Source organism: Grampus griseus (assembly GCF_964374135.1).
Source record: "Grampus griseus genome assembly, chromosome: X".
Lineage (NCBI taxonomy): Eukaryota > Metazoa > Chordata > Mammalia > Artiodactyla > Delphinidae > Grampus > Grampus griseus.
In genome coordinates this window covers 85,293,830-85,321,087 of record NC_138999.1, presented here as the reverse complement: position 1 = coordinate 85,321,087, position 27,258 = coordinate 85,293,830, and positions in this window count along the sequence as shown.

Here is a 27,258-nt window from a genome sequence, read left to right as displayed (position 1 = left end):
ATCTGAATATCCAAATTTTCAGTTGTTTCACAAAGCAGTATGGGATTTTTCAGCCTGAAGTATCTGTGGCTCAGCAACTTGGTGTTAACTTGCAGCTCAACAGACCAGCCTGTGACAGGAGCAGCTGAGAACCCTGGGGGCCTGCCAACTCTGCCCCTGTGTATACATGCTGTAGCTGATTGGGTCGACCCAAATTTCTGTGAATGCAATATTGACGTAGAGTGTGTAGGCATAAAACAAATGTCCACGGTAGATACTGATATCTGAAATCCAGAGAAGTCCTATTCCTTCAGCATTAGAAAGGCAACAGCCAATGAATTTAAATCAGGAAGAAAAGAAAAAACCATAGTAGTATCATAATGACTCCAATGCTTTTGTGCCTAGATTGAAGCATCCAGTAATTTGTGACTTTGCCATGATGTTGTTATCTTAATATCCTGGGAGAAAGTACCATAGAGAAATTCCATAAATTTGCCTGGTTAGGCTGAATACCAACAAAGAAATGTATATTATTACATTAGAAACAAAAGCTTATTTTTTCCTCACGTTTTTACTCTGAGGTGAGATTTTGATGACATTACAGTAACTAATTTGTTATCTTTACTGTACAAGAGGTGAACAGATTAAACAAGGTAGCTTGCTATCTACCAGATAAGAGAGAAATGTATTTTCATGTTTCCTGATTATTATCTGTGCAGGTAATTATACTTCTTCTTTACACAAAATTGAAGTAAAAGTTGATTTCAGTTCACTCTTCTCAGTGGTAAAATTATCAATTTAGTTCTCAACTAATTATTTTCTGTAGTATAGCACTGTTTCAGATCCCTGTCACAGTCCATTAAGCAAACACAAAATAACTCTGAATTAGAGTTATCACAGCCTGGGACTTTTATACTATTAATATGTAGGGGAAAAATCTTTATAAGGATGTTATCCAAGCTGAAAATGAATACTTTTCTAAGAATCCAATTGGTTTTTGTTTTTTCTTCATCTAGTTCTAAAATCTCTTGCCCGTTTAAAATCTCTGTTATTTGTAGTTTTTCTTCTATTTAATTTAAGGATGTTTAATTCATTCAAGTCCAACACAGCCTTTTCTTACCAAACAGTGAAGTTGAACAATTTATCATTTCTCTGGGTGTGTGCTGCATAGTTTTTCAAGTTTATAGGTGTTAGATGGTTATTTTTGGAAACTGGAAAACTTCTGCTGATACTGCACTGTAGAAATATGCACATAGTTTAAAAAAGTTTAAATCATGGAGAATTAGTGAACTCTCTTTGAAGAGAAACTCTACATTCCATTCTAATTATGTCCATAAGGCAGGGGACCCATTATAAAAGAATCTTTGCTTTACAAATGGAGCCAATCCCACTGAAGTTCCCTTAAGAGATACATTTTGATGGTGCACTGTGAATACTATTTTGATGGCAAATTTTAGCATACATATTCTTTTTAGCACAAGATCACCTTGCAATACTAGATACCACTACACTCCTGTGAAACTACAAGATTAGACAATAAGATGAATTTAAAGAGAGTTGACTTTGGAAATACAACTGCTGTATCTTGATTTTAGTGGACACCCCTGATATGAATTATTACTTCTTCATGATACTGCTGATTGTTTTATTTAATGGTCCATATTGCTTTGTTTCTAGTAGTTGCTCAAAAATTTAGCTAAAATTAATGTTTTATACTCTGTTTGCTCTGTGAGTGGTGTACCATTATTGTTTTTGTTTGTTTTGTTTTGCATAATTGGACCATGGCCCTATTTAGCTGCAATGAAAGATGGAAGGTTAAATGATCTTTTTTTTTCTGTTTCCTTTTAAAGTTATTTCTTTTTAATTTTTATTGGGATATAGTTGTTTTACAATGTTGTGTTAGTTTCTACTCTATAGCGAAGTGAATCAGCCCTATGTACACACATATCTCCTCTTTTTTTGGATTTCCTTCCCATTTAGGTCACAACAGAGCACTAAGTATGGTTCCCTGTGTTATACAGTAGGTTCTCATTAGTTATCTATTTTATACATAGTCATGTATATATATATATCAATCCCAATATCCCAATTCATCCCATCCCTCCTTCCCCCCCATGTCCTCAAGTCCATTCTCTACGTCTGTGTCTCTATTCCTGCCCTGCAAATAGATTCATCTGTATCATTTTTCTAGATTCCACATATATGTGTTAATATACGGTATTTGTTTTTCTCTTTCTGACTTACTTCACTCTGTATGACAGTCTCTAGATCCATCCACATCTCTGCAAATGACCCAAGTTCGTTCCTTTTTATGGCTGAGCAATATACCATTGTATATATGTACCACATCTGATCTTAACTTTCTTTAGATTTCTACCATTCATGGTAGCCAATATACATGTTTCCATTCCATTCTCATTCTCTAAACTTCTTTTAAAGTCTGTTTCACCATACCCTCTACCCCACCTTCTTATTACTGCTAGAAATAGTTGTTTGCTTTCTCTACCTCTTCTTTCCTTTATCCAAAGACTATGTTTATCAGCAAATGTTGCTACTATGACTTTTAAAGTACTTTACTTATTAAAAAGGAAACCTTTAATGTTTTTATTATAAAGATAAGAAAACAGTAAAGAATTCAAGCACTACAAAAGACATACAGTATCCATATATCTCCCTTCCTCCTCTGACTCATAGTCATTTGATCCTGAGAAGCAAATGCTGATTCCAGTCCTTTATATATTATCCCAGAGATACTCCATAATAAATGACTATGTATGGATAACAGTATCTCATCATTTTTATTGAGGCAAAATCCATATAACATAAAATTAACCATTTAAAAGTGAGCAATTCAGTGGCATTTTGTATACTCACAATGTTACACAAGCACTTTATCTAATTCAATATCACTTTCATCATCCCCAAAGAAAACTCCATACCCATTAAACAATTACTACACATTCTCATCTCTCCCTCATCTCAGGCAACTACCTATCTGTTTTGTCTCTATAAATTTATCTCTTCTGTATATTTCCATATAAATGGAATCATACAATGTATATTCTTTCATGTATGGCTTCTTTCAATTGGCATAATGTTTACAAAGTTCATCCACATTGTAGCATGTGTCAGTAATTCATTGCTCTTTATGACTAAATATTATTCCATTGCATGTATATATTACAATTTGCTTATCCATTCATCCATTGATGGATAGGTTGTCTTCACTATTTTGCTTTTGTTCATAGTGCTACTATGAGTATTTGTGTACAAGTATTTGTTTGAGTACCTGTTTTCAATTATTTTAGGTATATAGTTGTTCGTGAAATATTTGGGTTACATGGTAACGCTATGTTTATCTTTTTGTGGAACCACCAAAATGTTTCCACAACAGCTGAACAATTTTACATTCCCACCAGCAGTATACAAGTGTTCCAATTTCTCACCAGTACTTGTGATTTTTCTTGTTTTTAATTAAAAAAAATTGTTTAGCCATCCTTGTAGATGTGAAGTAGTATCTCATTTTGGTTTAGATTTATATTTCCTAATGATTAATGATGTTGCATATTTTTCCATGTGCTTATTGCCCATTTGTATATCTTTTTTGAAGAAAAGTCTATTCATGTATTTTTCCTATTTTTAAACTGAGTTATTTGCCTTTTTGTTGTTGAGTTGTAATTGTCTTTTATGTATTTTTTGGATACTAGAACGTTATCAGATATGTGGTTTAGAAATATTTTCTTCTCTTCTATGGACTGTCTTTTCACTTTCTTGATAGTATACTTTGATGCACGAATGTGTTTACTTTTGATGAAACCAAATTTTCTACCTTTTCTTTGTTTCTCATAATTTTAGTGTTATATCTAAGAAGCCACTAACAAATCCAAGGTCATAAAATTTACCCCTAAATTATCTTCTAAGAGTATTATAATTTTAGCTCTGATATTTAAGTCATTGATCTCTTTTGAGTTATTTTTGTATATGTTATGAGATACATGTCCAAATTCATTCTTTTATTTATGGGTATTCAGTTGTCTTAGCACTATTTGTTGAAAAGACCATTCTTTCCTCATTGAATGGTCTTAGCACCCTTGCTGAGAATCAATTGACCAGAGATGTATGGTTTTATTTCTGGACTCTCAATTCTGTTCCAGTGATCTATACATCTATCCTTACACATGCACAACACTCTTGATTATTGTGTCTGTATAGTTAAGTTTTCAAATCAGAAAGTGTAAGACCTCCAAATTTGTTTTTCTTTTGCAGTATTGTTTTGGCTATTTGGGGACCTTGCAATTCCGTATGAATTTGAGGATAGGTTTTTCCATTTCTGCTAAAATAGACAATGAAATTTTGATAAAGGTTGCATTGAATCTGAAGATTGTATTGGGTAGTATTGACATCTTAACAATATCAAGTTTTCTAATTTATGATATGGGATACTTCCCTCCTCCCATTCATTTAGTTCTTCTTTGATTTATTTCAGCAATGTTTTGTAATTTTCAATGAATATGGCTTCAGCCCCTTTGGTTAAATTTATTTATAGGTGTTTAATTCTTTTGGATAGTATTGTAAATAAAATTGTTTTCTTAATTTCCTTTTTGGAAAGTTCACTGCTGGTTATAGAAATAGCATGGATTTTTATGTGTTGATCTTGTAACTTTGCATAATTTGTTATTATGTCTAGTAGTTTGTGTGTGTGTGTGTGTGTGTGTGTGTGTGTATGTGTTCTTTTAGATTTTCTATATATAGAAGTATGCCTTCTGTGAATAAAGATAGTTTTACTTTATACTTTCCAGTTTGGATGACTTTTATTTTCTTTTCTTGCCTAATTGCTCTTGCTAGAATTTCCTGTACCATGTTGAATAGAAGTGCTGAAAGTGGACATTCTTGCTTTGCTCCTAGTCTTACTGGAAAAGCCTTTAGTCTTTAACCATTGAGCACAATATTACCTGTTGGTTTTCATAAATGTCCTTTATCATGTTCAGTAAGTTCCATTCTCTTCCTAATTTAATGATTGTTTTTATCATGAAATGGTGTTGCATTTAAAATATTCTTTGGGGCTTCCCTGGTGGCGCAGTGGTTGAGAATCCACCTGCTGATGCAGGGGACACGGGCTCATGCCACGGTCCGGGAAGATCCCACATGCCGCGGAACGGCTGGGCCCATGAGCCATGGCCACTGAGCCTGTGCGTCCGGAGCCTGTGCTCCACAACGGGAGAGGCCACAACAGTGAGAGGCCCATGTACCTCAATATATATATATATACATATATATATATATATATATATATATATATATATATATTCTTTGGGTGTAAATTGAAACGTCATGTGTTTTTTTTTCTTGATTTTATTAATGTTGTATATAATGTTGATTGGTTTTCTTAAGTTAAACCACTCATGTATTTGTAGGATAAATCCCAACTGATCATCATGTATAATCATTTTAATATGTTAATGAATTTGGTTTGCTAGTATTTTGTTGAGGATTTTTACATATATGTTCTTAAGGGAAATTGGTGTGTATATTTCTTTCCTTATGTTATCTTTGATAGTAGGGTAATACTGGTCTCATAGAATGAGTTAAAAAGTGTCCTCTCCTCTCCTATTATTTGGAAGACTTTGAGAAAAGTGGGGTGTCAATTCCTTTCTAAGTGTTTGGTAGAATTCACCAGTGAAGCCATGTGATCCTGGATTTTTTTCTATATTGTGATTTTGAAAAAATTACTGAATCAATATATTTACTTAATATAGGTTGGATCAGATATTTTATCTTCTTGAGTTAGTTTTAGTAATTTGTCTGTTTCTAGGAGTTTATTCATTTGATCTAGGTTGTCTAATTTTTGGCACACAATTATTCATAGTACTCTCTTAACTCCTTGTTATTTCTGTAATGTTAGTAATAACCTTATTTTTATTTTAGTTATTTGCATCTTGTGTCTATTTTTCTTAGTCAATTTGGTCAAGGGTTTGCCAATTATGTTGATATTTTAAAAGAATCAACTTTTTTTCATTGATTTCTCTATATTGTTTTTCCATTGTCTATTGCATTTATTTCCACTCTAATCTTTGCTGCTTCTTTCCTGCTTCTAGTAGTTTACTTTTCTTTTTCTAATTCTTTAAATTGTAAAATGAGGCTATTAATTTGGTATTTTACTTCTTTTTTTAAACATAAGCACTTATGGCTAAAAATTTCCCTCTGATCACTGCTATCATTGCCCTCCATAAATTTTGTTATATTTTCATTTTAATTTATCTCTAATTTCTGATTTTCATTGTGATTTTTTCTTTAATCTATTATTGATTGTTAAAGAATGTGTTGCTTAATTTTCACATACTTTTGAATTTTCTGGGTTTTGTTCTGCTATCAATTTCTAGCTTCATTGAATTGTGCTTGGAGAAGTTATTCTGTATGATTTCAATCTTTTAAAATGTATTGAGACTTTATCAGTGTCTTAACATGTGGTTTATTCTGGAGAATGTTTCATATGCACTTGAGAAGAATATGTATTCTAACGTTGTTTGAGTGTTTATATATGTCTGTTAGTTTCCATTTGCTTATATGTTGTTCATTTCCCCTACTGTAAGTTCCCTACATATGAATGAGTTTTGTTCCAAGAGCACATTCGTAAGTCCAATATGTTCCTAAGTCCAACAAAGTTAGCCTACATACCCAACTAACACAATCGGCTATACAGTATTGCACTGTAATAGATTTATAATACTTTTCACACAAATAATACATAAAAACAAGCAAACACAAAAAATAAAGAAAACATTTTCAATCTTACAGTACAGCACCTTGAAAAGTACAGTAGTACAGTACAACAGCTGGCAATTCTTAGCAGTATCAGCTACATCTTAACTGCTTTTATGCTTGCTTCTGGACATCCTGGGCTTGAAACAAAGATACTCTACTACTGTACTCTGTACAGTACTGTACAGCAAAGTACACAAAATCACAACCACTTGTAGAGGATACCCTCACGTGACAACGTACGCCAGACAAGTGAGCTAACTTATGTGACTGGACATGCAAACGCATGTTCGCATCTTTGAAAGCTTGCAACTTGAAAGTTCATATGTAGGGGACTTACTGCATTTCTTTATTGATACCTTGCATATATGTTCTATCCATTATTGAAAATGGGGTATTAAAATGTCCAACTATTATTATAGGACTGTGCATTACACCCTTTAATTTTGTCAGTGTTTGTTTCATATATTTGGAGACTTGTTGGATTATCTGGGGGTTTTGGATAGATTTATCTTGTATCAGTATATAATAACCTTCATTGATTTTCACACACTTTTTTTTTACTTAAAGTCTATTTTGTCTGCTATTTGTATGGATACTTCAGCTCTCTTTTGGTTTATATTTACATGAGATATCTTTCCTTTCCCTTTCAACCTATTTGTGGTTTTGGATCTAATGTGAATCCCTTGCAGAAAGCATTTAGTTAAATCATGCTTTTAAAAATCCACTTTGCTTATCTTGGTATTACAACTGGGAAATTTAATCCATTTACACATAAAGTGATTTATGAAATGAAAGAACTTCTGCCACTTTAATATTCATTTTCTTTATGTCATATCATCTGTGTCCTTTAATTCTTCCTTTCTGACTGTTTAGCTGATTTTTTTTTCTAGTGTACTGTTTTGATTTCCTTCTCATTGCATTTCTGTGTATGTTTTAATTATTTTTTTAGCTGTTACCATGGAGATCACAATTAAAATGTTAAGTTTATAACAATCTAGTTTGAATTGTTACCCACTTAGCTTTCATAGTATGTACAAATTCTGCTCCTATGTAGTTCTAATCTCTCTTTTGTTGTTATTGCCTCAAATTACATCTTTATACATTGTTGACTCTTTAACATAGATTTATATTTATTTTTACACATTTGTTGTGGGATCATACAGGAGATAAAAAACAATTTTAACACCAAAATTACAATAATACTGACTTTTATGTTTACCTATGTAGTTACCTTTACCAGAGTTCTTTATTTCTTCATGTGTCTTCAAGTTACTGTCAGGTATCATTTCATTTCAGCCTTAAGTACAGTACTCCTTTTACCACTTCACATAGGAGAGGCTTACCTGTGACAGATTCCCTCAACTTTTATTTATCTGGGAGTTTTCTTAATTGTTCTTTCATTATTAAAAGACAGTTTTGCCAAATATAGAATTTTTAGTTGATAGGCTTTTTTTTTTTCTTTTAGCCTTTTGAATATGTCATCCCACTGCCTTCTGGTCTCCATGGTTTCTGATGAGAAATAAGCTGTGAAACTTATTGAGGATCTCTTGTATTGAAGAGTTGTTTCTCTCTTGCTGCTTTCAGATTTTCTTTGTTGTGGGCTTTCGTCAGTTTGATTATAAAGTGTCTCAGCTCCGTCTCTGAATTTATCCTACTTGAAATTTGTTGAGCTTTGGTGTGTTGATTTATGTTATTCATCAAATTTGCAAAGATTTTTGGACATTATTTCCTCAAATATTCCTTCTCTCCCTCCCAACCTTCTTCTTCCATGACTCCCATAATGTGCATGTTGATATTCCTGGTGCTATCTCAAAGGCCTCTTAGGCTCTGTTCACTTTTCATCATTCTTTTTTCTTTCTAATCCTCATATAGGATAATTGTCAGCTCAATTATAATGTGTCTCAGTGCAGATCTTTTTAAATTTATCCTACTTGGAGTTTGTTGAGCTTCTTGGACATGTAATTTATTATCTTTTATAATATTTGGAATGTTTTTGCCCATATTTTCTTTAAACATTCTTTCTGCTCCTTTCTCTTTCTCTCTTGACCTTTTGGGATTCCCATAATGTGTATGTTGGTATACTTTTTGGTATCCCAGATGTCTCAGGTTCTGGTCACTTTTCTTCATTTTTTTTACCTCTCACTCCTTAGACAAGATAATATCAATTGTTCTCTCTTCATTCTTCTGCCTGATAAATCTGCTGTTGAATCTCTCTATTTTTTTTACTTCAGCTATTGTACTTTTCTGTTCCAGAATTTCTATTTTATTCCTTCTTATAATTTCTATTTCCATATAGAGATTTTCTATTTTTTCATAAAACAATCTCCTTGTTTCTTTTATTATTTCTCCATAGTTTCCTTTAAGTATTTTAGCATATTTAAGACAGTTTATTTAGAGTCTTTATTTAGTAAATCCAACCTCTGGGACTCCTCAAGGATGGTTTATGTCATTTTAAAACTTTCCTGTAAATGAGTCAAATTTCTTTCTACACCTTGTAATTTTGTGTTGTAAGATGGATAAAATAAATATTAGAAATCAGATTCTGTTCCTTCCCCAGAGTTTGCTATCATTGTTCAGGACTGTAGTCATCCATTTTTTATTGACTTTTACCAACCACTTTTGCAAAAATTGTATTCTTTGTCATGTGTGGTCACACACATGTCTCTCTTCTGTTATCTTAGTGGTCAGCCAGGGGCATGGCAGAGATTTCCTTAAACTCCTGTAGCAAAAGTAAGAATAAATAATCTCTCAGTCTTTTCAAATTGACTCTTAGCTGGGCACTGCTTCAACACTGTCGAGCCACATACAACTTTGCCTTAACCTTCACCTCTTGATAATATGGGCCTTAATGATCAGCCCAATGTGCAAGTTTAAGGTCCTCTCATATAATTTCTGAACACATGTTTGTCCCTAGGCATAAGCTTTTCATACCAGATTCCTTAGGAAATGTGGTGGTCTTCAAAGCCTTATTACTCCAAGAATCTTCTTTGTCAGCCTCCAACTTTTTAGACTTTTCAGTCTGACTGATGCTTATCTTTGCTTAGGTCTTTTGCCCCAGGCATCTAGGGGCAGTGTATGTCTTTAAAAGTCTGCATGAGACACTGACCAGAAGGCACTCCAGTCTGACAGGGATGAAACAAAAATCAGCTTCTGCACCCATCCTTGAGAGAATTACTAGACAGGTCAAAATGCACAACCACAATATTTTGAGAAAAAAATTTCCATATTACCCCACTGGCACCAGAAAATCATACCAAGAATGTGGTCTGCTGTCCACACAGCCACTGCTGAGCTGGTGAATGGGGATTGGTAGGTGGATAGACAAAAATACTACAAAAATGCTGTATTGAAATATAGCTGTATATTTCTTCCTTAAGCAAACCCCTGATTAATTCAAATATTTGTTTAGATTGGACAATTCTGAAAAAGTTGGTTCTGTGTTTTGTGAGGTTAATGTTTTTTTCTGTGGAATGACCAATTCTTGGTATTTCTTACTCTGCCATTTCCATGATGTCACTTTTCTGTATCTTCTTTTTATGTACATTAATTATTAATAAGTTGTTTTGAATAAATTCTCATTAGTAAATATTAGAAGATTACAAATAAAACTAAAATACCTTGGCTGCCAACACTAATCTTTGTCTCTTTCACTACCATATTACCCTGTCCTCAAGGAAAGCCATCTTTCTTATGTTGAGTTATAAGACCTTTAAAAACTATATAAATCTGTGTGTTTATGTTTGTGTGTTTGTATATATTTTACATAACTTGTATCACATTATGTGTAATGTTCTGCATGTTGTTTTCTTTATTCAATTTTATGATTTGGAAAGTTACCTACAGTGTTTCATATAGATTATGCCATCTTTAATTTTAATTACTCATTGTTAAACAAGTTCACTCTCATACTCTGCACTACAAGTTTTTGAAATCCTAAAGGGAGGAAAGATCATGAGAGCTGGGAATAGCAACTAGTATTCAAGAAACTGACTCTAGTGAAAGCTGAAAAGATTCAGCATGACATGTTCTCAAGGTGATCCACTTTCCCATTTGGAAAAGGAGTTGCACCCACTAATCTTCTTGATCAACTCTTCTTTGGTTCTAATTTATTTTTCTAAATACTCTCTTAGCTTGAAGTAATCTCTTTCTTTTTCTGAATCACTAGAGCACTATGTTCCTTCTTTACTTATAATAATGCATATATCTGATGGAATGTATAGAAGAACATATGCTTTAAATTCTCTATTTAAAGCAGTGTTTGGCAGATGTTTTAACTTTTGGGGGAGAAACCTTTCACAAAATATTTGTATATCAAATAATTGTGTTGTACATTTTAAGTATCTTATAATTTTGTCAATTATACCTCAATAAAGCTGAAAACATAAAGCAGTGGTCAGCTACTCTGTTCTGAATATATAAAGGAGATCAGCAGACAATGTTAGTAAGAATGAATGAAAACAAAAAATATGTACTTCTTTTATGCTGTTCCCTTACATGTAATGATTTATCATCATTTTCAGGATCCAATTAGGCTTGACCATTCTTTCTGTTAAAGTTGTTTTTGTTTATAGGATAATAATTATTATTCTCCTGATTGTAAATATAATAATATGAGAATCACTACTTAACTAAAACATTTTTTTTAATTGCACATTTATATTTATGCATCCCATTTCTATATAACTGTGAGCTTGTTGATACTTTCTTACTATCTTTGTTACTGGATTTTGATTTTTTTTGCCTCACTTGTCTATCTTATTCCTATACCTCACTAAATAGACTTTTCACATTCTACTTTTCCCACTAAATCTTAATAATTGGACTAACATATTTATAAATTAAAATTATTGCCTACCTTTCTTTTAAAATTTCTAAAAGCTTTATTGAGGTATAATTGACGTACAATAAACAACACATATTTAAAGTATACACTTATATAAGTTTTGACACATGTGAAAAAACAACCAGAGTCAAAATAATGAACGTATGCATCATCCCCCAAATTTTTCTTGTGTAATTTTTAAGTCCCTTCTCCAACACCTACCCTTCCCACCACCTCTGTCCCCAAGCAATAATTGGTCTGCTTTTCGTCATTATTAATTAGCTTCGATTTCTAGAATTTTACATAAATGGAATCATATAGTATGTGCTATATTTTGTCTGGCTTCTTTTACTTAGCATAATTATTTTGAGATTCATTCATGTTGTGGCAAGTGGTATTCATTATTTTTCATTGCTGGTTCGTGTTCCATTGTACAAAAAATTGTTTAACCATTCACTTGATGATGGACATTTGAGTTGGTTACAGTTTTGGACTATTATCAATAAAACTGCTAAAATATTTGTGTCCAAGTCTTTGTATAAACATATGCTTTCATATTGCTTGGCAAAATACCTGGGTGTGTATTGGATGGATCATATGGTAGGTTCATGTTTAACATTTTAAGAAATAGCTTAAACATTTTCCAAAATTTCTGTGCCATTTTAATTCCCACAAACAATGAATGAGATTTCCAGATTTTTTACATCATCACTAATACTTAGTATGGTCAACCTTTTTTATTTTAGCCATTCTGGTATGTGAAAAGTAGTTTCTCATTGTGATTTTGATTGTGTTTCTCTAATGGCAAAAAATGTTGAGTATCTTTTCATGTATTTATAGGATATTTGTCTACCATCTTTTTAAAAAAAATATTTATTGGAGTATAATTGCTTTACAATAGTGTATTAGTTTCTGCTTTATAATAAAGTGAATCAGCTATGTCTACCTTCTTTGTCCTGGAAGCCTGGAAACTTTTATTGGATTCCAGATATTGTGAGTTTTTACTTTGTTGGTTGCTAGCTATGTTTATATGTCTATAAATATCTTTCAGAATAGTTCTAAGACACAGTTAAGTTACTTGGAAATAGAGTTTTTTTTCTGTTCCTGCTTTTTAAAGTTGGGAAGCTAGATTGGAGCAGTACAATGTCTAGGGCTACTCTCTACATCTGATGCAAGACGTTTCTGATACTCTATCCAATGTTATATGAATCATGATATTTTTCAGACAGTGATGGGAGTAGGCACTATTCCTGTCCCTGTGTGAGCACCAGTCACTATAACTTCTCATTTCCCAACCTCAGCCTTGAATTATTTCCATACATCCATGTCCTGGTGAATATTCAGATGAAAACTTGAGGGGGAACTTTCTGCAATTCTTTGGGGTTCTCTCTCTTTACCTATCTCTTCTCTGGTACTCTGCCTCAAGAACTCATAGATGCCTTGGTCTCCCTAGAACACCAGTTCTGTCTCTTTAACTTAGGGACTCCATTGGGCTCTGCCTGGATTTCCCCTTCTTGAGACAAGGTCTAGAATCTAGCTTTAAGCAAGGGCGATTATAGGACTCATTTCATTTCTCATTTCTCAGAGATCACTGTCTTTTCATGCCTGATATCCAGTGTCTTGAAAAACATTGTTGTATATATTTTGTCCATTTTATAGTTGTTTCAGGCTGGGAGGCAAATCTAGTCCCTGTTGTTTCATCTTGGTACAAAGTGAAGTTACTCTTATCTTCTTCTGTATGCTGTTTATCAAACAACTCTTGTTTCGTCTGTGTCATACAGTCTAGTAATTACCCTATTTAATCTCTCACATCTCATCTCACAAAATGCAGGTGATTTATAATATTTAACTTAATATCTAGATATGTTACTTGCATGTTTGGAGAACAAAGAAAAATAACAATAATTAGTATCTAGTCTTGCTTAAAATATTCATTCTCTCAATAATATTTATTTCAAGTTAATATCACTGCTCTTTCTAAAGATTGTCACCATAACTGATCATTTTGAATGTCTGGCTAGTAGCTGAAATTTCCTAAGGTACCACTCACTACCCAATGTGGTAACCAGATACTTTTGAGAAAGAATTTTTCACCTGGGAACTCTCTGGGGAGATATCTATTGGATTTGGAGAATTCTGTTATTAGATTTTATTTTGGGCATAGACATAAATGCAGCCTACTAGATAGTTACATTTTTCTTACATATTTTCTTTAAGAAATATTATTGTGGCTCTGGTCCTTAATTATTATAAGTTTTTTGTTTGTTTGTTTTAAATCAGACTGGCATCTATTTTATTGGTAGACCTGTTCCTGGCTTCCTAAGCCTCCTTTCTCTTCACCACTCTTTATTCTTTCTGTTTCTGCATCCTCAGTCTTGCTTTTTATAAGAAACTGATTACAAATTGTTTGACTCTATTTTAAAATTGCTAAATAGAAATTTAATTTGAAAGGTTTTCTATATGTGGCATTTCAGATATGTTATTAATACCTTCAATAAGTCTTTTATGTTTCCTGACAGCAATTTTACAACTAATTATTGTGGACTCATGGAATTATAAGGAAGGCACAATATTCTGCTCCTGTCAGACCTCACCAATCTGTTTCATTTGAGCCACTATTAAAGACTGTAGGCTGCTGTAGCAGAATATTTGTGTTACTTGCTAAATATGCATATTTTATGGCCTCAAACCAGAAATAATGATCAGAATCTGTGAGATTAAGGCCCTATGACCCCAGGTGATTCATACAGACACTAATATTTGAAACATTAATATTTGAAACATTACTATAAATTGCTATAAGTAATTATCTTTAGAAAACAATAGCAACAGTCATCTTGAATGTCTAAAAGAAATAATTTGCGAGGAGCTTCAAGATGGTGGAAGAGTAGACATGGAGATCACCTTCCTCCTCACAAATACATCAGAAATACATCTACATGTAGAACAACTCCTACAGAACACCTACTGAACGCTGCCAGAAGATCTCAGACCTCTCAAAAGGCAAGAAACTCCCCACGTACCTAGGTAGGGCAAAAAAAAAAAGAAAAAAAAAACAGAGACAAAAGAATAGAGATGAGACCTGCACCAGAGAGATGTAGCTGTGAAGAAGGAAAGGTTTCCACACACTAGGAAACCCCTTCATGGGTGGAGACTGCGGGTGGCAGAGGGGGGAAGCTTCAGAGCCATGGAGGAGAGTGCAGCAACAGGGGTGCAGAGGGCAAAGTGGAGAGATTACCACACAGAGGATCAGAGCCGACCAGAACCCACCATCCCGAGAGACTTCTCTGCTCACCCTCCGGGATGAGTGGGGGCTGGGAGCTGAGGCTCCAGCTTCAGTCAGATTCCAGGGAGAGAACTGTGGTTGGTTGCATGAACACAGCCTGAACAGGGCTAGTGCACCATGACTAGATGGGAGGGAGTCCAGGAAAAGGTCTGGAACTGCCGCAGAGACAAGAGACTTTTTCTTGCCTCTTTGTTTCCTGGTGCATGAGGAGAGTGGATTAAGAATGCTGTTTAAAGGAACTCCAGAGATGGGCATGAGCCATGGCTATCAGTGCGGACCCCAGAAACGGGCATGGGACGCTAAGGCTGCTGCTGCAGGCACCAGGAAGTGTGTGTGCAAGCACATGTCACTAACCACAGCTGCCCTCTGGGAGCCTGTGTAGCCCGCCACTGCCAGGGTCTCATGATCCAGGGACAACTACCCCAAGAAAACACACAGCGTGCCTCGGGTTGGTGCAATGTCACGCCGGCCTCTGTCGCCGGAGGCTCTCCCCACACTCCGTACCCCTACCTCTCCCCGGCCAGAGTGAGCAATAGACCCCAATCAGCTGTTCCTTTAACCCCATCATGTTTGAGCTAAGAAAAGATGCCCTCAGGTGACCTACACACAGAGGCAGTGTCAAATCCAAAGCTGAATCCCAGGAGCTGTGCGAACAAAGAAGAAAAAGGGAAATCTCTCTCAGCAGCCTTAGGATCAGTGGATTAAATCTTCATAGTCAACGTGATGTACACTGCATCTGTGGAATACCTAAATAGACAAAGAATCATCCCAAATTGAGGAGGTGGACTTTGGGAGAAATGAAATATATATTGTTTTCCCCTTTTTCTCTTTTTGTGAGTGTGTATGCGTATGCTTCTGTGTGCGATTTTGTCTGTAAAACTTTGCTTTTACCATTTGTCCTAGGGTTCTGTCAGTGGTTTTTTTTGTTTGTTTGTTTGTTTTTTTAACTATAGCTTTCTGAGCTTGTTGTCATTTGTGGACTGTTTTTTTTGTTTGGTTGTTCTTCCCCTTTTTATTAATTTAAAAAAATTTTAATAATTATGATTATTTTTTATTTTAATAACTTTATTTTACCTTTTTCTTTATTTCTTTCTCTTTTTCTCCCTTTAATTCTGAGCTGTGTGGATGAAAGGCTCTTGGTTCCCCAGCCAGACGTCAGTGCTGTGCCACTGAGCTGGGAGAGTGAAGTTCAGGATATTGGTCCACCAGAGACCTCCCAGCTCAATGTAATATTAAATGGTGAAAATCTCCCAGATATCTCCATCTCAACGCCGCGACCCAGCTCCACTCAACGACCAGAAAGCTACAGTGCTGGACACCCTAAGCAAAACAACAAGCAAGACAGGAAAACAAACCCACCCACTAGCAGAGAGGTTGCCTAATCGTAATAAGGTCACAGACACCCCAAAACACACCACCAGACATGGACCTTCTCACCAGAAAGATAAGATCCAGCTTCATCCACCAGAGAGCAGTAACTAGTCCCTACCAACAGGAAGCCAACACAACCTACTGAACAAAACTTAACCACTTGGGACAGACACAAAAACAATGGGAACTATGGACCTGCAGCCTGTGGAAAGGAGACCCCAAACACAATTAGTTAAGCAAAATGAGAAGACAAAGAAACACACAGCAGATGAAGGAGCAAGGTAAAAACCCACCAGAGCTAACAAATGAAGAGGAAATAGGCAGTCTACCTATAAAGAATTCAGAGTAATGGCAGTAAACATGATCCAAACTCTTGGAAATAGAATGGAGAAAATAAAAGAAATGATTAACAAGGACCTAGAAGAACTAAAGAGCAAACAAACAATCATGAAAAACACAAAAAATGAAATTAAAAATACTGTAGAAGGGATCAATAGAAGAATAACTGAGGCAGAAGAGCAGATAAGTGACCTGGAAGATGAAATAGTAGAAATAATTATTGCAGAGCAGAATAAAGGAGAAAGAAGGAATAGAATTGAGGACAGTCTCACAGACCTCTGGGACAAAATTAAATGTACCAACATTCAAATTATAGGGGTCCCAGAAGAAGAAGAGAAAAAGAAAGGAACTGAGAAAATATTTGAAGAGATTATAGTTGTAAACTTCCCTAATATGGGAAAGGAAATAATTAATCAAGTCCAGGAAGCACAGAGAGTCCCATACAGGATAAATCCAAGGAGAAATGCGCCAAGACACATATGAATCAAACTATCAAAAATTAAATACAAAGAAAAAATATTAAAATCAGCAAGAGAAAAACAACAAATAACACACAAGGGAATTCCCATAAGGTTAACAGCTGATCTTTCAGCAGAAACTCTGCAAGCCAGAAGGGACTGGCAGGACATATTTAAAGTGATGAAAGGGAAATACCTACAAACAAGATAACTCTACCCAGCAAGGATCTCATTCAGATTTGACAGAGAAATTAAAACCTTTACAGACAAGCAAATGTTAAGAGAATTCAGCACCACAAAACCAGCTTTACAACAAATGCTAAAGGTACTTGTCTAGGCAGGAAACAGAAGAGAAGGAAAAAACCTACCATGACAAACCCAAAACAATTAGGAAAATGGTAATAGGAACATACATATCGATAATTACCTTAAATGTATACAGATTAAGTGCTCCAACCAAAGAACATAGACTGGCTGACCGGATACAAAAACGAGACCCATAGATATGCTGTCTACAAGAGATCCAATTCAGACCTAGGGAAACATACAGTCTGATAGTGAGGGGATGGAAAATTATATTCTATGAAAATGGAAATCAACAGAAAGCTAGAATAGCAATTCTCATATCAGACAAAATAGACCTTAAAACAAGGACTATTACAAGAGACAAAGAACACCACTAGATAATGATCAAGGGATCAATTCAAAAAGAAGATATAACACTTGTAAATTTTTATGCACTCAACACAGGAGCACCTCAATACATAAGGTAAATACTAAGAGCTATAAATGGGGAAATCAACAGTAACCCAAATATATTAGGGGACTTTATCACCCCACTTTCACAAATGGACAGATCATCCAAAATGAAAATAAGTAAGGAAACACAAGCTTTAAATGATACATTAAACAACTTTTATTTAATTGATATTTATAGGACATTCCATCCAAAAACAACAGAATACACTTTCTTCTCAAGTGCTCATGGAACATTCTTGAGGATAGGTCATATTTTGGGTCACAAATCAAGGCTTGGTAAATTTAAGAAAATTGAAATCATATCAAGTATCCTTTCTGACCACAGCAATATGAGATTAGATACCAATTACAGGAAAAAATCTGTAAAAAATTACAAACACATGGAGGCTAAACAATACACCACTTAATAACCAAGAGATCACTGACGAATTCAAAGAGGAAATTAAAAATACATAGAAACAAATGACAATGAAAACACAATGACCAAAAATCTATGCGATGCAGCAAAAGCAGTTCTGAGAAGGAAGTTTATAGCAATAAAATCCTACCTTAAGAAACAAGAAACATCTCAAATAAAAAACTTAACCTTCCACCTAAAGCAATGAGAGAAAGAAGAAAAAAACACCCAAAATTAGAAGAAGGAAAGAAATCATAAAAATCATATCAGAAATAAATTAAAAAGAAATTAAGGAAATGATAGCAAAGATCAATAAAACTAAAAGTTGGATTTTCAACACAATAAACAAAATTGGTAAACCATTACCCAGAATCATCAACAAAAAAAGGGAGAAGACTCAAATTAATAGAATTAGAAATGAAAAAAGAGAAGTAACAACAGGCACAGCAGAAATACAAAGGATCATGAAAGATTAATACAAGCAACTATATGTCAATAAAATGGGCAACCTGGAAGAAATGGACAAATTCTTAGAAATGCACCACCTTCCAAGACTGAACCAGGAAGAAATAGAAAATAAGATCAGACCAATCATAAGCACTGAAATTGAAACTGTGATTAAAAATCTTCAAACAAACAGAAGCCCAGGGCCAGGTGGCTTCACAGGCAAATTCTATCAAATATTTAGAGAAGAGCTAACACCTATCCTTCTCAAACTCTTCCAAAATATAGCAGGAGGAACATTCCGAAACTCATTCTATGAGGCCACGATCACCTTGATACCAAACCAGACAAAGATGTCACAAAAAGGAAAACTACAGACCAATATCACTGGTGAACACAGATGTGAAAGTTCTCAACAAAATACTAGCAAACAGAATCCAGCAGCACATTAAAAGGATCATACACCATGATCCAGTGGGGTTTATCCCAGGAATTCAAGAATTCTTCAATATATGCAAATCAATCAATGTGATACACCATATTAAAAATTGAAGGAGAAAAAGCATATGTTCATCTCAATAGATTCAGAGAAAGCTTTCAACAAAATTCAACACAGATTTATGATAAAATCCCTCCAGAAAGTAGGCATAGAGAGAACTTACCTCAACATAGTAAAGGACATGTATGACAAACTCACAGCCAACATCATCCTGAATGGTGAAAATGTGAAACCATTTCCACTAAGATCAGAAACAAGAAAAGGTTGCCCACAATCACCACTAATATTCAACATAGTTTTGGAAGTTGTAGCCACAGCACTCAGAGAAGAAAAATAAATATAAGGAATCCAAATCACAAAAGAAGTAAAACTGTCACTGTTTGCAGATGACATGATACTTTACATAGAGAATCCTAAAAATTCTACCAGAAAACTACTAGAGCTAATCAAAGAATTTGGTAAAGTAGCAGGATACAAAATTAAAGCACTGAAATCTCTTGCATTCCTAGACACTAATGATGAAAAACCTAAAACTGAAGTTAAGAAAACACTCCGATTTACCATTGCAAAAAAAGAATAAAACACCTAGGGATAAACCTACCTAAGGAGATAAAAAACCTGTAGGCAGAAAAGTATAAGACACTGATGAAAAAAATTAAAGATGATACAAATAGATGGAGAGATATACCATGTTCTTGGATTGGAAGAATCAACATTGTGAAAATGACTCTACTACCCAAAGCAATCTACAGATTCAATGCAATCCCTATCAAACTACCACTGGCATTTTTCACAGAACTGGAACAAAAAATTTCACAATTTGTATGGAAACACAAAAGACCCCAAATAGCCAAAGTAATCTTGAGAATGAAAAATGGAGCTGGAGTAATCAGGCTCCCAGACTTCAGACTATACTACAAATTTACAGTAATCAAGACAGTATAGTACTGGCACAAAAACAGAAATATAGATCAATGGAACAGGATAGAAAAGCCAGAGATCAACCCACACACATATGGTCACCTTATCTTTGATAGAGGAGGCGAGAATATACAATGGAGAAAAGACAGCCTCTTCAATAAGTGGTGCTGGGAAAACTGGACAGGTACATGTAAAAGAATGACATAAAACCACTGTCTAACACCATACACAAAAATAAACTCAAAATGGATTAAAGACCTAAATGTAAGGCCAGACACTATCAATCTCTTAGAGGAAAAGCTAGGCAGAGCACTCTATGACATAAATCACAGCAAGATCTTTTTTGGCCCACCTCCTAGAGAAATGAAAATTTAAAAAAAGATAAACAAATGGGACCTAATGCAACCTAAAATCTTTTGCACAGCAAGGGAAACCATATACAAGAGGAAAAGACAACCCTCAGAATGGCGTAAAATATTTGCAAATGAAGCAACTGACAAAGGATTAATCCCCAAAATTTACAAGCAGCTCATGCAGCTCAATATCAGAAAAACAAACAACCCAATCCAAAAATGGGCAGAAGAGCTAAATAGCCATTTCTCCAAAGAAGATATACAGATTCCTAACAAACACATGAAAGAATGCTCAGCATCTTTAATCATTAGAGAAATGCAAATCAAAACTACAGTTTGATATCATCTCATACCAGTCAGACTGGGCATCATCAAAAAATCAAAAACAATAAATGCTGGAGAGGATGTGGAGAAAAGGGAACCCTCATACACTGTTGGTGGGAATGTAAACTGATAGAGCTAGTATGGAGAACAGTATGGAGGTTCCTTAAAAAACTAAAAATAGAACTTCCACATGACCCAGAAATCCCACTACTGGACATATACCCTGAGAAAATCATAATTCAAAAAGGGTCATTACCACAATGTTCATTGCAGCTCTATTTACAATAGCCTGCTCATGGAAGCAACCTATGTGTCCATTGACCGATGTATGGATAAAGAAGATGTGGCACATATATACAATGGAACATTACTCAGCCATAAAGAGAAACAAAATTGAGTTATTTGTCATTATGTTGGTGGACCTAGAGTCTGTCATTCAGAGTGAAGTAATTCAGAACGAGAAAAACAAATACTGTATGCTAACACATATATATGGAATCTAAAAAAAAGAAAACAGAAAAAAAAATGGTCATGAAGAACCTTTGGGCAAGTCTGGAATAAAGATGCAGACCTACTAGAGAATGGACTTGAGGTCACGGGGAGCAGGAAGGGTAAGCTGGGACAAAATGAGAGAGTGGTAGTGTATATATGGACATATATAGACTACTAAATGTAAAATTGATAGCCAGTGAGAAGCAATCATATAGCACAGGGAGATCAACTCAGTGTTTTTTGACCAGCTAGAAGGGTGGGAGGGAAGGAGACGCAAGAGGGAAGAGATATGGGGATATATGAATATGTATAACTGATTCACTTTTTTATAAAGCATAAACTAACACACCATTGTAAAGCAACTATACTCCAATAAAATGTTAAAAAATTAAAATAAAATGGAATGCCACATTAAAAAAATAACGAAATAAAAACTCAGGCAATCTGTCTCCAGAACTTGCACTCTTAATCAAGGGGACTCAATAAGAATTAGCTACAGTTAGTCCTCAAAGGTACACTACACAAAAACTAGACATTGTCTAACCAGATGATTCAGAATTCATGCTCCTTGGTGTTTATCCAAAAGAGTCGAAAACTTATGCCCACACAGAAATCTGCACACAGCTGTTTATAGCAGCTTTACTCATAATTGACAAAACCTGCAAGCAACCAAGATGTCCTTCAGTAGGTGAATGGATAAATAAACTGTGGTATATCCATACAATGGAATATTATTCAGTTTTAGAAGGAAATGAGCTATTAAGCCATGAAAATACATGAAGGAAACTTCAATGCATATTCCTAAGTGAAAGAAGCCAATCTGAAGAGGCTACATGCTGTGTGATTCCAAATATATGTGATTCTGGAAAAGGCACAACTATGGAGACAGCAAAAAGATCAGTGGTCACCGGGAGTTAGGAGAGGAGGGATGAATAGGTGGAGTACAGATGATTTTTAGGGTTGTAAGACTGTTCTATATGATACTACAATAGTAGATACACATTATATATTTGTCAAAATCTATAGAATGTACAACACCAAGAATTAACCCTAATGTAAACTATCAACTTTGTGTGATAATGATGTGTCAATGTAGGTTCATCAATTGTAACAAATATCGCTCTCTGTTGGGGGATGTTGATAGTGAGGGAGGCTGTCTGTGGTGGGGGGCAGCAGGATGTATGGGAAATTTCTGTACTTTCTGATCAATTTTGCTGTGAATGTAAAACTGCTCTAAAAAGTAAAGTCAGTTTTTAAAAAGAAAATAAAAAAAGAAAGAAAGAATTTGAACAGTGCCCTAACTTCAATGCTTCTCTTAACTATTTTGGCTAACTCACTTTTAGTGATGCCAAAAAGATAGTGATGTTTTACTCTTATACATACAATTTATAAATTTCCTGTATATTCTATAGTGTATAAATTCAATTATTTGTATTATTTTCTGACTGTTTTTCTAGTGTTACAAGAAGTATCAATGAAAGAACACTGGATTGAGAGTCAGAAGACTTGGGATAAGAAGATAGTCAAATTTGGACTTGTGCATAAGTTTCTGACTTGAGGCCCAGGACATTCACCACTATTTTAATTCTATATATTCATATATGCTTTATCTTATTCATACCCTTGGTAATAACTCCAAATATTAGAGACTTTGTGATATAAATATATTTGTAAGTATACATATTTACAAATCCTAAATTTTAAATAAAAGTTGATGTAGCTTTAATGTCTTTCATACCACTTATAATCTTATGTTCCAAGATCTTAACTTTAATTTTTTTAAGTTCTAAACTTTCTAAAGTTAGGCTCTTACCTAGTACTAAACAAATTTGCTATATTTATAAACTTAAAAAAAAATTTTATGTGTGCCCATTGGGATAGAATCAGACATTCTGAAAATCAAGAAACACAACATATATGGCTTCCTTCCATTAAGTCATCATTCTTTGCCTAACTGCTTGCATAAGAATGGTGTGAGGTGTGTATTCTGACTGTTTTGCTACTTTAGAGTAGTGGTTCTCAACTTTGGACAACTTTTCCCCTCAAGAACGTTTGGAAATTTGTCATTATTTGATTGTAATGCCTCGTGGAAGTGCTACTGGCATTTAGTGAGTAGAGGCCAAGGATACTGCTAAACATCCTAAAATGCACAGAGCAGCTTCCACTTCCCCAAACATACAATTTCCTACTCCAAAATAGCAGTTGTATAAAGGTTGTATAACCCTATTTCAAAGTAATGGGGTAAGATTTTAGATGGATATACCATTGTAGATATGTCCTGCATCATTCTAGAACTCTTCTGAGCATCCAAATAATTATGACCTTGCATGATAAAAGTTTTTTTTTTTCTTTCACACCATACTTTTGGGTTTTTCTCTAGCAAAGGACTAGTATGGGAGAGAAAAAGAGTATAGTTGCAGAAAAGATAAATTGAGAAATGGAAACTGTTAAAACTGATTCATAAGAAGAGACTTAGACTTATCCCCCCAAACATTTATAGCTAACTTAATAAACTCATTCATTTATAGGGGAAAATGGCAATGTAGGAAAACCCAGCTTCCCCATTCCACCACAAAGATCGATGATTGCACAGCTACCTATGAACAAAAACAGCTCTGGGAGACCTCTCGAATGCACTTAGGAAGTTTTAGCAATACTCTGGAACATCAACAGCAAAAACAAGAACAGAATAATCATACAAGAAGAGGAGGAAGACGACTTCATTTTGCCTGTATCATCTTATCCTGAAAGCTGGCATTGTTCAGTGCCAACAAGGAACTTACTTTCTAGAAAGTGTTCCTCTCTGCAGGAAAGGAAGAACAGGGTGAGCAATCAGCTTCTCCAGCCTGGTGGGGTAGTGCCCAGTGTTCCCACTTTGGTTTCACCCCACCCAGACTGGTGAAGCTGAGATGTATTGAGCTCATTATGAACAAGGAAGAAAAGCAGAGGCTATTATGGCAGAAGCAGTCAGGTTTACAGACACCTGATCTGCAGACTAACTCAGAAGTGTTTGCTACTGAGGAAACAAATGACCAGCACAGCCACCATGTACCCTTTGCAGATATCACCAGCTTTTGTTCCACAGGTATTTCTTTGGCTGACTCCATCTACCTGAGTCCTTACCCCTGCCCCTGCCAGAGGCTGGGACCCACACCAGCAGCCATTTAAGGTTTCTGTAGATGTACAAGTATAAAGGGGAAAGCACTGAGTCTCTCCCCAACCCAACTGTAGTTCATGGACCACCCTTGCAGCCAACATGGGCTTCTGCAGCTATGCAATTGGAAGACACCAGCCTAACCCCCTCCTGCCTCTGGCTGACCCCCACCACTGTGCCTGTGCTTGGGGATAGCATCTCCAGCAGTGTACCTGCATGCCACCATTCTGACACCTATCATCGGTCTCCACTGCAGTGTGCAGAAATGGGGGTAAACTGTGTGGCCGCAGGTAATGCAGTTATAGCCAGTGCCCCCTGCAGCTGCTTGCTGGCCTGATCAGGTCCTATTTTCTGCAACTGGCTGACACCACTGTGTTCACTTGTAACCAGCCCCTCCTGCTGTGCACCTGCATGTCCCCTGCTTGATCCCCGTCACTAGCCTCCATTGCAGTGTGAACACTGAGTGGGTAGAAAATACAGCCACAGGAAGCACAGGGACTTCTAGAGTCCTGACAGGTACTTATAGACTTAGATCAAACCCTGCCATTTGTCACTGGTTGGTGCCACTGAGCTCACTTGTAGCTAGTTTTGCCAGCTGTGTACATGCATAACCCTAGCCTGAAGTCCATCACCAGCCTCCATTACAGTGTACACGCCTGGGAGAGTGTGAAGCCACAGAAAAGTACACCAATAGTCAGAGTTTTGCAGCTACTTATGAGCCCAGGTCAGGACCTTCCTTCTGTTACTGCCCAGCACCACCATATCCACCTGTAGATAGTGCCTCTGGCTGTGTACCTGCATACTCCCAGCTCTACCCCTGTCACTAGTGTCCACTGTAGTGTGCATATCTGAGGGGAGAATGTGAAGCTATAGGAAAGCACACTGACAGCCAGGGACAACCTCCACAGCTGCCAGTAAGCCCATAGTTTTTCCACCTGCCCTAGCTTTCAATCATTATGAGTGTGTCATCAACTGGCCCCTGTCACTACACAGGCACCTTCAGCTGGCTCCCACAGACAACTTCATGCACATCACTGGCTTTAGTCACCACTGCTGCATTCCCTGGTTCCTAACAGCTATACCTGGAGGTGTCATAGGATCTCTACAGCCCTTAAAGACCCTGTGGACTCCCCACAGTGTTTGCCAAGGACCACACAGTTGTTGATGCTGTGGACCTCAGTGAACTGAGCCAGAGACACCAAGCTTCTCCCACTTCCAGTGCCACCATACTCCCCTGAAAATGTTGCCCTGGACCACTAGACCTTGGGTTAAAGCATGCTTTATGTAAGCTTCATGGGAACAACAAAACAAAAATCTACAATACATATACAAAGATAAAGAGAAGGGAATCAAAGCATGCAACTATGGAAATCATAAATTTACAAAGGAAGTAAACAAGAAAGGAAAAAAAAAGAAAAATGAAACTACAAGACAGACAGAAAAAAAAGTAATAGGATGACATTAGTAAGTCTTTGCCTGTCAATAATTATTCTAAATGTTAATTGATTGAATTCTCCAATCAAAAGACATAGAGTGCCTGGATGGATGAAAAAACAAGACCCAATTATATGCTGCCTACAAGAGACTCACATCAGTTTTAAGGACACATATAGGATCAACATGAAGGGATGGAAAAAGATATTCCATGCAAGTGGAAACCAAAAAAAGATCAGTAGTAGCTATACTTAGACCAAATGACTGTAAGCTAAAAATGGTAAAAAGAGACAAAGATGGTCATTATATAATGATAAGGGGTCGATTCATCAAGAAGATATAACAACCATAAATGTGTGTATGCACCCAACATTGGAGCACTTAAGTATATTAAGCAAATACTATCAGACTGAAGGCAGAAATAGACAACAATACAATAATAATAAGGGACATCAATACCCCACTTTTAACAATGTTTAAGTCATTCAGGCAGAAAATCAACAAGGAAATGTTGGATTTGAACCATATTTTAGACCAAATGGAGTCAACAGATATATACAAAACATTTCATCTGATATATATTCTTCTAAGTGCAGATAGAACCTTATACAGGATAGATCACATGATAGGTTAAAAAAAAAGCCTTAGCAATTTTAAGAAGATTGAGATCATACCAACTATTTTTTCTGATCACAAAAATATGAAACTAGAAATCAATAACAGGAGAAAAGCTGGAAAATTCACAAATATGTGGAGATTAAAGAACATGATCCTGAACAACTAATGGGTCAAGGAAGAAATCAAAATATGTATCAAAGAAATATCTTGAAACAAGTGAAAATGGAAGCACAACATATCAAAACTTATGGAATGCTGCAAAAACAGTTTTAAGTGGAAAATTTATAGTGATAAACACTTACATTAGGAAATTTTAAAATCTCAAATAAACAACCTCACTTTACATCGCAAGGAAGTAGAAATAAAGAATAAAGTGAGCCCAAAGTTAGCAGAAGGAAGGAAATAACAAGGGTCAGATCAGAAATAAATAAAATAGAGACTGGAAAATCAATAAAAATGATCAATGAAACTAAGAGTTGGTTCTTTGGAAAGATAAACAAAAATGACAAACATTAGTTACCTCAGAATAAAAGAGAGATGACTCAAATGTATAAAATCGGAAATGAAAGATGAGACATTACAACAGATACCACAGAAACAGAGAGGATCATGAGAGACTACTATGAACAATTATGTGCCAGCAAACTGGATAACCTTAAAGAAATGGATAAATTCCTATTAACATGCAACTTATCAAGACTGATCTGAAGAAAATCAGATCAATAATGAGTAGGAAGATTGAATCAGTAATCAAAAAACTCCCAGCACAGAAGTCTATTACTAGATGGTTTCATTGCTTAATTCTACCAGATATTTTAAAAAGAAGTCATGCTAATCCTTCTCAAA